Genomic DNA, 12845 nt, shown 5'->3' with positions numbered 1-12845 from the left:
TGGTAGGGAAGCGGGCAGAGCCTGACCAGACAGAGCCTTGGAGACCACGGGAGAATTTTGGTCTTCATGCTGAGTGCAATGGGAAGGCATGGAGCAGGTGTCATCAGGGGGTGACATATCAGGTATGCACTTTAGAAAGCTCACTCTGGCCCTGCCTGTTGAATGGCTTGTAGGGGCAATATTGGAGGCAGAAATGCCAGTTACAAGGTTGTTCCACTAAGCCGGGTGGAAAGTAATGATAGGTTGAACTTGAGCAGGGGTGGAAGAGACAATGGTAAGAGGTCTATAGAAACGAGATATAAAAAGGAGTCCCCAAAAAAAGGATTTGATGCTCAATTGGATGCAGGAGTTATTTAGAAGAAAACCAAGTAGATTGTCAAACACATTATGGTGGGCTAAATGCTATAAGAGACTATAGAGGCATCTGGCTAGTCAGTGGTTGTCAGCAAAGAAGGAAAGCAAGGAAGCAAATTACCTCAAGTCATATATAGTTGATTTGAAGAGGCTGGATATAAACACTAGAAAGTTAGCTCACAGTTGAGGCAGGAAAAGCATCAAGGAGGTGACACAGGAGCTATGGTTCGTAGGTGTTCACAGGACAAGTGTGGAGAGAGGTAGTCAGGGAAGCTTCATACATTGGTGACACCAGGCGGACTTGGGCAAAGAAAGGAAAAAGAGCAGTCCTGGTGGAGAGAACACGTGGGAGAAGGTGAGGAGAAAGTAAGAACAGGTATAGTGTGTTTAGGGAGGAGCAAGTAGACCAGTTGTGTCAAAATGACGGATTTGTTTGGAGGAAAAGTGGTGACAAGTTTGGAAGGGTAGTTTGGGGGCAGCAATGGGGCTACAGAATATCTATAAAAAATTCATAAGAGTTGACTCACATCTGGATCATCATGAGTAGGCTGTAAATCTCATGCAATAGGAAAAACTCGAGTTCCAGGTCTCCTGACCTTCTCGACAACGGAATCCTTTTGTTCCCCTAGCCTATTGAGATGGAATTGACATAGAGCATTGTGTAAGTTTATGGTGTACAACGTGCTGATTTCATGCACTTAGACATTGCAAAATGATTACCATGATAATGTTAGCTAACACCCCATCACATCACACAATTACTATTTCTTATCGGTTTTTTTTTTTTTGGTGAGGAAGCTTCACTCAGCTAGCATCCATTGCTGATCTTTCTCTTTTGGCTTGATGAAGATCGTTGCTGAGCTAACATCTGTGGCAATCTTCCTCTATTTTGTATGTGGGACACCACAGCACAGCTTGCTAAGCGATGTGGGGGTATACACCTGGGGTTCCCAACCCACAAACCTGGGGCCACCAAAGCAGAGCAAATGAACTTAACCACTATGCTACTGGTCTGGCCCCACCATTTCTTTTTTTGTGTTGAGAACATTTAAGATCTACTGAATTAGCAACTTTCAAGTATGTAATACAGCATTATGAACTGTAATCACCATGCTGTAATTAGATTTCTAGAACTTATTCATCTTATAACTGAAAGTTTGTATCCTTTGACCAACATCTCCCCATTTCCTCCACCCCCAGGCCCTGGCAACCACCAAATCTACTCTGCTTCCTTGAGTTTAATATTTTTAGATTCCACATATAAGTGATATTATATAGTATTTCTCTTTTTCTGTCTGACAATTCACTCTGCATAATACCCTCCAGCCCCATCCATGTCACAAATGGCAGAATTTCCTTCTTTCCTCACGGCTGAATAATATTCCATTGTATATATACCACATCTTCTTTATCCATTCTTTCATTGACAGACACTTAGGTTTTTTTCATATCTTGGTTATTGTGAATAATGTTGCCATGAACATGGGAGTGCAGATATCTCTTTGAGATTCTGTTTTCATTTCCTTTGGGTGTATACCCAGAAGTGGTATCTGTATCGTGTGATAGTTCTATTTTTATTTTTTTGAGGAACTCCCACGCTGTTTCCCATAGTGGCTGCACCACTCTACATTCCCACCAACAGCGCACAAAGGTTCCATATTCTCCACATATTCACCAATACTTGTTATCTTTTGTCTTTTTGATGATTGCCATTCTAACAGGTGTGAGGTAATATTTCATTGTAGTTTTCATTTGCATTTCCCTGATGATTAGTGACGTTGAGCATCTTTTCATGTGCCTGTTGGCCATTTGTATGTCTTCTTTGGAGAAATATCTATTCAGTTCCTCTGGCTATTTTTTAATTGGAGTTTTTTTTTTTTTTTTTTTTTGCTACTGAGTTGTATGAGTTCTTTATATATTCTGGATATTAATCTCTTATCAGATACATGACTTGCAATTATTTTTTCCTATTCAGTAGTTTGCGTTTTCATTTTGTTGATTGTTTCTTATGCTGTGCAGAAGCTTTTTAGTTTGATGTAGTCACACATTAATTTTTGTTTTTGTTGCTTATGCTTTTGGTATCATATCCAAAACACTGTTGCCAAAACCAGCATCAAGGAAATTTTTTCTTATGTTTTCTTCTAGAAATTTTATAGTTTCAGTTCTTATGTTTAAGTCTTTAATCCATTTCAAGGGAATTTTTGTGAGTGGTGTAAGATAGGGGTCCAACATCATTCTTCTGCATGTGACTATCTAGTTCTCCCAATACCATTTATTGAAGAGGCTATTCTTTCCCTACTGAGTATTCTTGGCTCCCTTGTCGAATATTGGTTGTCCATATATGTAAGGTTTTATTTCTGGGCTCTTGATTCTGTTCCATGGGTCTGTGTGTCTATTTTTATGCCAGTATCATACTGTTTTGATTACTATAACTGTGCTGTTGAATTAGGTTTGCGTATATTTAGTCGAGACTTTTTGCATCTGTATTCATCAGGGATATTAGTCTGTAGTTTTTTTCCTTGCAGTGTCCACATCTGGTTTTGGTATCAGGTAATGCTGGCCTTGTAAAATGAGTTTGGGAGTGTTCCCTCTTCTTCAGTTTTTTGGAAGAGTTGGAGAAGGATTGGTGTTAATTCTTTAAATCTTTGGTAGAATTCATCAATGAAACCATCTGGTTCTGGGCTTTTCTTTGTTGAGAGGTTTTTGATTACTGATTCAATATCTTTACTTGTTATTGATCTGTTCAGATTTTAATTTCTTCCTGATTCAGTCTTGATAGGTTGTATGTTTCTAGGAATTTATCCATTTCTTCTAGGTTATCCAATTTCTTGGTATATACTTATTCATTTTAGAGTCAAATTCCTTTGTATTTCTGTGGATTCAGTTGTAATGTCGCCTCTTTCATTTCTGGTTTAATTTATTTAAGTCCTCTTTCTTTTTTTCTCTCTTAGTCTGGCTAAAGTCTTGCCAATTTTGTTTATCTTCTTTTAAAAAACAGTTTTCACTTTTGTTTGAAATATCACACCCTCAGAAAAGACTTACTCAGCCATCCATCTTGCAGCCTTTCATCCTGTTATTGTTATGCTCCCCTATATCTCCCTCATGCTGCTAACCACAATCAGCAAGGGTCCACTTGTTTGATGTCTGTCTTGCCCACAGAATGCAAGCTCCATGGGAGACGGCTGTGTGTGTTGCCCCTCGGTCTCATTGACCCTTCATGCAGTTCCCGGCTGGGGCTCAGTACATACTTGGATGAAAAGGAGTCTGTTAAACAGGCACTGATGGGGAGTTTAGATCAGAAATGAGAGCAGATCCTGGTACATTCATGGCGAGAAAATATGGCTTACTTTGCGTTTGCCAGAAAATTCTCGAGCTCTGCGCAAAAACAAGCACATGAAAAACAACACTCAAGTCTTTTAATAGCCTTTGAAAGTTTGAAACCCCTTGTTAAGACTCCTCTTGGATAGAGTTATGCAAATATTTGGGATGTTCAAAGTGTGAATATTTACAGTCCTTAAAATAGTTTTCCAATTAACCATTTTATGAGACGTCTTTACTTTCATGCTGAACTTTTCCACTTATCTTTTAGTTAATGCCTTAAATAACTCTTTCATGTGACTTTTCTTTGAAAGGTTGCTAGTTAACACTGACTCTAAAATTGGGTTTTACTGAAGACTGTAAATATGAGGAGATTACATCTTGGTCTGCAGAATCCTAGAGGGCACATGGGGCTCCCTCTGCCCATAGTGACATCTTCCTATTCTTCTAGGATGGAAACTTCCTGGTGATCTTGCTCCTGAGTGTAGATTGTCTCTTGGGCTCTGGGGTCTACTGTGCTGGGGAGAGAGGGCAAGTTCCATCCTCAGTCACAGGCTACCCCACCTCCAAGGTAATCCTGCCACAGTGTGGGAGTGCTAGCTGAGCCTCAGAATATCTTGTGAGTGATGCAAAGATACAGACTCTTGCTGGGCCGTAGACCCTACCACTATGGAGCCAAACAGCCTGGGTTTAGACCTCAGCTCTCCCACTTGCTAGCAAGGTGACCTTAGCAAAATACTCAATCTCTCTGCGTCTTGATGTATTCATCGAAAAATGGGGGTGATGATTATTGTACCTACCTCAGGGTGCTGTGTTGTGAGGATTAAATGAGAAAACACACATAAAGCTCTTAGAAAAGCATCTGGCACATCTTAAGAGCTTAATAAATGTTACTGATTATTGTTGCTGTTGTAGGCTGAGTATATGGGCATCTTTGTCCCTCCCTAGCCCTTTTAACTGAGCCTGCTTCACCCGTTAAAGCCCATGTTTCTATAATCAGCGTTCAGATTTTATTCAGTCCCTGTTGGACTGTTCACTTCTCTTCTCTCTTCTCTGAACTGGTTGTTTAACCACCTCATTTGGGTTCCACACTCTGCTCTTGATGGATAACTTTGCTTGACTGGCTTTCTTGCCCACGACCTTGAACAGTCTTTATGGGATATGACTTTTTATGTCACAGGTAAGAAGTACTGTACTTCCATACCCTCCCTGGCCCTCTGGGGCCACCAGGACACGCGGCCTTCCATGATTAGTGAGGAGTGATGATGGAGGACCCTTGTCCTCTGCACTGCCAGTGGGCCTTCATCAGTTCCTAAATCTTTAGTATTGAGCTGAAATAACATGCTGGTGGCACCCTGTGTTGGGGTGGGAAGTGACATGGACTTATTTAGAAGAGGGCATCCAGCCATCCAGGTGGTTATCCAAAGGAGGCAAGGGGACCAGGTTTGGTTTTCAGTCTAACCCCTTATGGTCTTAGCACACTTCTCTCTCTCCAAGTGTCTGTCTGCCTCACCGTTGACAGTGTGTGGGTGGTGGCCTTGTCTGGGTCTGACCCATTGGATTCTTATGAGTAATTGGAACCAGACGCAAGTGTGAATTCTTTGCCCTTCGTTGAGCAATATAGCAAATGACCCCATTTCATAGGGGCAGTGTTGCCACAATCCAGAAAAGAATCAGGTATTTCCCAGTGCACTGGAGGGTAATTTGTCTGGTCTTCTCCCAGGCAGTTATTCAGTCCTTTGCTGTTGAGATGGTCTTCATTCTTTTTCAGTTATCTTTAAGCATCCTCATCCTGTCCTGTGTTTCCATTTAAAACTTCACATTTTTCCAGGAGAACAACCCTAAACAGAACATTCTGGTTGTCAGTGGCTGGGATGAAGCATTGCTGGTGATAAACTAACACAGCTGAAGCTCCCAGAAAATTTTTCATGTGGCATTTACTGCGTGTTGGGAATTAGAGACCAGTGTGTTAGTTCTCTTTAATAAATGTGATGCCCTGAGCTGTGGACTCATCGTGAATGAAGAATGGCTGAGACTTCCGAGTTTTCTCAGGAATGTCACTACTTAACCTTCACGTGTGGTTAGAACACATGAAGATGGGGAGCGTGAGCTCTGTGCCCCTTGGGCTCCACACAGCATGTTCAGATGACAAATTCCTGGTTAACTTTCTCGCTCTGACTCTGAAAACTCTTAGCTCGAAGCCACCACAGTTCTTTAAAAAATTCCCTGGCAGTCCTGGAAGCCAGAAAAGATTTACTTTGAAGCAAGAATTTTGGTGTTTGTATTGCTGAATCCTTTATTTAATTACAATAACACAATGTTTAAATTAAGTTTCCTTTGAAAATAACCAGGGTTTTAATGAAGGGGAAAACATTATGTCAAACTAGACAACATTTCGAGAGACTGAAAACTCTGCTTTTCTGGAAAAAAACAATTCTAAAGCCTTTCTGAACCCTTCTTCCCCAGTTGCTGACACTGTGGCCTGCCTCTAAGAGCAGCTCTCCACCTCCACCTGAGTTAGTTCCAGGAGAGAAGGACCTTATAAAGCCAACACAGGCCTCCAATCAGGGTCCCTCAGGGCTCCAATGGGGCCTTTTAGAAATGTTAGAATTGTTTAACTTGATAACCAGATGACGTCAGTTTTCTCACCCTGAAAATGTCAGTTTTAGCTGGAAATAGTGAGCATATCTTTGTAGTCTAGGGGAAAATTCATAGCAGTTAGCTGTACCCCATCACATGATGGACAACACAGACAAAAATTCAAGAAGAGTTGGCTGTAAGTACACATTGTTCTCAAAATTCTGTCCTCCCTCCTTAACCTCTCTTCTCTCCCTCTCTCCTTCCCTACTTCCTTGTACTATGGAAATCTTCCTTAGGATGGGAGAGGTTGGCAGACTTGCTAGTAGATTTGGGGAGTAAAAGAAAACACACTTTCTTTTACTCTCAGAATAATTCTGACACCAAATGTTTGGGTTTTTCCACGCCAAGCAATTCTCCAGTTCTCTGCAGACGCTGACTGGGTGTCCTAGAGTTTAACTCAATTCTGACATTAACTGCCTGGAGTTAACCAGACCCCACAGGCTAAGGACTCAGTCCCACAAGATTTAGCCCCCACTTCAGATGCCAACTGCAAGTCCCAGGTTGTCACTTGTACTTCTGACCAACTGGTTCTAAATGGCGGGTTCCCATGACCCCCTCCTCAGGTTCCATAATTTGCTGGAACTGCCCACAATACTCAGGGGAACATTTATTTACATTTATTATAAAGGATGTCACACAGGATACAGATGAACAGCCAGATGAAGCAGCGCATAGGGCAAGGCTTGGGGAAGGAATGAGGTGCTTCCGTGCCCTCTTCACAAGTGCCACCCTCCCAGCACTTCCACGTGCTCACTAATCCAAAAGCTGTCTGAACACTAGTTTAGGGAGACAGTAGTTTATGGAGGTTTCATCACATAGGCGTGCTGGCTTATTAACACAATCTCCAGCCCCTCTCCCCTCCCAGGAGGATGGAAGGGATGAGGCTAAAGGTTCCAAGCTTCTAACCATGTTTGGTCTTTCCAGTAACCAGCCTCCACCCAAGCCATCCAGGAGACCACCAAGAGTCACGTCATTAGAACAAAAGATGCTCCTATCACCCAGGAAATTACAAGGGTTTAGGAGCTCTGTGTCAGAAACTGAGGTCTAAGACCAAATTTTGGAGAAAGATTCTCCTTTCAGCTGTACCACTCAGGAAATTATAAGAATTTCGACAGCCCTGTGTCAGGAACCAGGGCAGAGACCAAATTTATATTTCTTATGATGGCACAAAAAGACTGAGGGCTTAACCTCGTTTTAACAATTCTCTTTACTCGGGTAAAGTCAAGGTAGGGCAATAGAAACATGTCACAGTCGCCCTTGAAGTTTGGGTTAATCCGGGACTTGATTTATTCATGCCCTGCAGTGGCCACTTGAGGGAGTGGCCCGTGCCAGACCCAGGAGCTCTCAGACTAGGTTCAGAGAGCTGGCAAAACTCTCTGTTTGAGTTCTCCTGCTGTGTGACCCCCCACAGCGCGGCCTGGCTTCCCTTCCTGAAGCTGTGCTGCCAGGAAGGATGTGCAGCGGAAGCGAACCGTTGCCACAAAATTCATCTTTATTGCCTCTTCATTTAGAATGTAAATATTTGGAGTTACTGAGTGATCATTCCAGATTTTACAGTTTATGTGTGTGCCAGCTGTCATGGATGATCTTTCTAGTTCAGGACATTCAACAAATACTTACAAACGCAGTGTCTATGTGGAAAATGTTGTGCTGGCACTTTGGACGACAAAGAGATGAGGCTGGAAACAAAGTATGGCCACAAGAAGCTTCTGATCTAGTGCAGGATTAGAATATCTCTCCAAGATTAGGGGGAAAGTGGAATGTCCCTTAAGGGAAGAACAAACAAAAGAGAGCAAGACATAAGAGTGGAGAGCAAGGGACAATTGATTTCCATTGGAAGAACCAGGAAAAATTTCCTTTAAAGAAGGCAATTACACCCACACTAGCAGACTAGGCAGCATTTGAACATGTACAAGTGGAGTGTATGTTAGGGCGGGGAGTCCCAGGTGCACAGAGGAAACACGGGAGTGAGGGAAACGAGAGCAGACTGTCTGGTTTGACTGCAGTGTCCGCGCAGAGAGGAAGACTGAGCTGGGGAGGTCATTTAGGGGTGGCTGCTGCTGGGCCTTGGCTGTGAGGTGGAGCAGTTGAAGCAACAAGAATGTCAGGAAAATGATTTGAGTCACTTCAAGCAGACTGGAAAAGCGGATTCCTGTTGAGTTGTGTGGGTTTGTGCTTGTCACCAAAACCTTCATCTCCATCTTGTGAGAAACCAAAAATGCCTCCTCAGGTAGTGTCTTGCTGTGGCCATCTTCATTATGCTTGGCCAGACTCCTTTCTTTGCACAGGACAAGCTCTTCACATCTTGTTCTGGAACCGCCATGCTCACCACTGTGTTTAAGGAATAACCGCTCCCAGTGGCTGAGAGTCTGTCACCTACTAGGCGCTTGTGGATTTGTTACATGTCTTACAGCTTTCAATCCTCTTCAAAACCTAATGTGAATAATGCTTTCTTTACGTTTCAGGCAAGAAAACGGAGTCCCAGTGTGGTTATGTCCCATGACCACCAAGTGTCAAAGGGACAGAAACATGATTTGCTCCCATTGTACTCCATTCATCTGCTATGCAAGCACTCAGAGCTTTTAATGTCAGTAAATAATAATAGCTGCCATTGGGTGTTCTCAACACACCACACGTGTTAGCTCACAAAAATCACATGAGGAAAGTTTTGCTGCTATTATTCCCATTTTACAAACGAGGAAACACTCCTAAAGACTCATAGGATTTACCCAAGGTCACAAAGCTGCCAGGCGGCAAAAGGCAGGATTTGAACCCAGGCTCAAAGCCGATTGTCTTACCTACCCTGTTATAATTGATTATAGCCCTGTTAGTGCAGAGACCAGGGTCAGAAAAGTGCTGCATATAGTGGCCACTTACGTGTTTTTGAATGTTCTATGAATGAAATTAAGCAAAGGAGTAAGTGAGTGGATGAAATAAAGAATGAATGAGTGAGTGGTATACGACACCAAGTGTGAGCTCTTGATTTTCTCCTGGCCACCGTGTGAGGACTTTGGTGAGCCCCTACCAAGGGGATGGACGACATGACCTGGCTGTGACCATGCTGTCCCCACAGCCAGGCACCCCACAGGTGGGGAAATGGGATCATCTGCTAAACCCCACGCTTTTCAGTCAATTGGACTTTGTCTACAGAAATGAGTTCTCTATATCATTTTCTAGTGCTAAATTCGGTGCACAGCATGCTTTAATGATTCAACTAATGTTAATATGTAAACAATCACACATACACAGGGATATTGTAGTTGTTTTTTTAACCAGATTTTACCTCTTATCAGTTACTACCTCTGAACCTGTAAAAATTAACTTTTTATTTTAGAATAGTTTTAGATTTATGGAAAGCCTGCAAAAATAGTACTAAGAGTCTCCATCTACCTCTCACCCAGACTCCCCTGCGGCTAGCCTCTTACATGACTATGGTACATCTGTCAGCTGGGGAACCAACATCGGCAGGTACTTTAATATTAACAAGGCTCTGCACTTTATTCCTCTTTCACTAGTTTTCCCCAATGACCTTTTTCAATTCTGGGGTTCCACCCAGGACACCGTATTATACCTAGTTATCATGTCTCGTTAGGCTCCTCTGGCCTGTGCTAGTTTCTCAGGCTTTCCTTGTTTCCATGACCTTGATGACGTTGAGGAGTCCTGGTCAGGCACCTTGTAGAACGTCCCTCAGTCGGGCTGTCTGGTGTTTTCCTCAGACTTAGCCTGGGTTTATGAGCTTTGGAAGGAAGACCACAGAGATGAAGTGCCATTCTCATTGACTCATATCAAGACTACCACTGTAGTTTTAAAGCTAAATCTTTAATTCTTCCACTTTTGGTCTCAGTAGCTCCACATTCTTTCTTTTATACCTAAGTCCATAATAGCCAAGCATTTTGAAGGGGTCTTGCTCGCCCAGTTCTGCCCAGCCTGGCAAAGGCGATCTTGGCTGTATAGTCACGTGAGCCTCACCCAGCCGAGAGGCAGAGCAATGCTTTCATGACCGCTGGCAGATAAACGGAGGCTTTTCCAGTTCTTAACAGTGAAGCTGCCACCCAGGGCCTTGGTGGATGCCAGGAAGAAACACTAATCTTGTTGATGGGGTATATGAAACTGAGCTTATAAGGACAAAGCCATAGGAGAAAATATAAATATGTGTCCTCAACCATGTTTTTCATAGGTGGCCCCCAAATTCCATGTTTGCTTATTTTTTTAGAATATCAAGCTACCAGTAAAGATGATCCCCAAATGGCCTTTGTTTGGAGGCATCCGCCATTCCCTGGGCACAAAAACCAGCCTCTCCTGCAAGCAACTCCTCACTCAGACTTCCTGCCTCTTTTCCCGGGAGAGTCCAGCTGTGCTGTGGCTCGAGAACCTAGATCCATTATCTCCGTTTAAAACTGCTTTGCTGTTGGGTTTCAACCATGGACACTTGTTAAACATGAAATGATTATAAATTTCAGAAAACCCAGCGAGTCTTGGATAAATAGAAAACGCTAAGGCAACTTCAAAATGGCAACAATCCTCATCGCCCTTCAGGAGCCAAACAGAGCAGATTTGTTCTGGAGTTTGTCTAGCTGAATTTTATTTTGTTTTTCGTGTTGTTTTATTTGATTAATTTATTATTTTTGGTGTATGTCTCTGCACTTTTAGACAGAACAGCACGCCTGCAAGGGAAGATAGCATCAGACTGTTTATTGTAGATCTCGGCCTGAGGTGCAGATGTTTTGGCTCAGTTAATAATATATCATTCTTTAACCTATTTTTAATTTTAGTTCATGAAGTAATAGGGAGATACAGAAAATTTTTGAATGTGCTCTTGGGGAGAGAGAGCTGGAGAGAGGGAGAGATTGGATGTTCGTTTGCAGGTAGACGGTTCTGGTTAGTCCTAGGCCAGCTTTAAGACGTGAACTTGAAAATGTCCTTGTGCCCCTTTCCCATCATCACTCCTGTCTTGACTTTCACCGTTTCCTCTCTCATCCCCTTGATTCCTTTCCCTGGTGTGGACCCTGCTCCGGGCCAGGACATGCTGTTCCCACTGGCGTCTACATCTTCCTCTTGAATATCAGGCCTCAGGGTGAGAGGTCCCCCACATCTCCTCCCTCCTGGCCACTCCTGCTGGAGCCCCAAAGACTTGGCACTTAACATTAATGCAAACTTTCAGGTCAAGCAACACCCACCTTCCAAAGTGAGAATCTCTAGCTCTGAGTCCTGGAAATGTACATTAAAGACTCTAGGTGCAGGGAGATGGGCCTGTGGATGGGAGCCAGGCCATCCAGATCCCAGGTGCACCCAGAGCAGTGCCTCCGCGGGCACACGCGTCTGAGCAGGCAGCGGGCAGGGCAGGCCAGATCGGGGTTTGGGGGCAGCAGGTTTCTACCAACGGGCTAATGTGGGCTCATCCACTCTGACAGATGGGGCCATAAGAAACCCTTTGGTTCTCTTAACCTTATGAACTAGGTACACAGCATCCACTGTCTCAAGTCTGGCTTCTGATTATTAAATGTTGTTGCCAGATGTGATTGAGAATAAAAAATGATGATGAAGATCATAACATATTATACTCAGTACTTAAGTGACAGGGATTATGCTGAGCATTTATGAATATCATGGCATTTAATCCTCATAACAATTCTATCAGAGAGGGACTTTTGTTATTCTCACTTTATATTAGAGAACTAAGGTTCAGAGGAATTAAATAACTTGGCCAAGATCATAGAGCTAGAAAGAGTTGGGGCCAGGTTTTAAACCAGTTTGCATAATTCCACTGTATTAAGTTAAACCGAAAAAATCTAACATCCAGGTGCTGAGGGATGTGAGCATGGGTGTGTGTGCATGCACGTGTCTTTGTGATCATTTATGCACATACATATGTATATGCATTGCTTATGTACACAAATAAATCTTTGCCTATGTGCAAATGTTTACATGTGCTGTGTTTGCATACATATATGCATCTGTGTGCATGTCTACACATGCATGTGTTCATTTGTCAATGTATGTGTTTTGTGTTTATGTATGTGCATATGTACGAGTGCACATGCATGGGTGCACGTGTGTGTGACTTTATAGCACAGTGAAAATGCAGCTGAGAAAGAACCTTGCTAAAAATCAAAGCTTGATGTTTACATGAAGCAATGTGTTGTGCACACATTTCTTAATAGAAAACAGCTCTAGGACATGCTAAATAGTCCTGATTAAACAGTTTGGTGTCCCGGAGCCAAGTCAGTGGAAGTGAGGCATGCTGTGCAGGAGCTGTGTCCACTCTAAGCAGCCCATGCACCACCACGTCATATGGGTCTGAATCCTGGGGGTTTTGGCTACGTTTGTCTAGGTTGGGCTAATTTTCTGATTCAGGGACATTGCGCATTTCTTGAGTAAATTCAAGTAAGTTGTTTTAAGTTTATTTTGATTCTTGTCATTTTTAATTCAAACAAATGCACCATTTTCCAGGACTGTCCTAGCAAACAGCGCCAGGCCTTGAGGAGCAAGTGCAAAGCTGTGTGAGGTCACAATAGGGTGGAAGCCTCATGATT

Source organism: Equus przewalskii, chromosome 22, assembly GCF_037783145.1.
Source record: "Equus przewalskii isolate Varuska chromosome 22, EquPr2, whole genome shotgun sequence".
NCBI classification, from domain to species: Eukaryota; Metazoa; Chordata; class Mammalia; order Perissodactyla; family Equidae; genus Equus; species Equus przewalskii.
Note: the sequence above shows the minus strand (reverse complement) of the source record.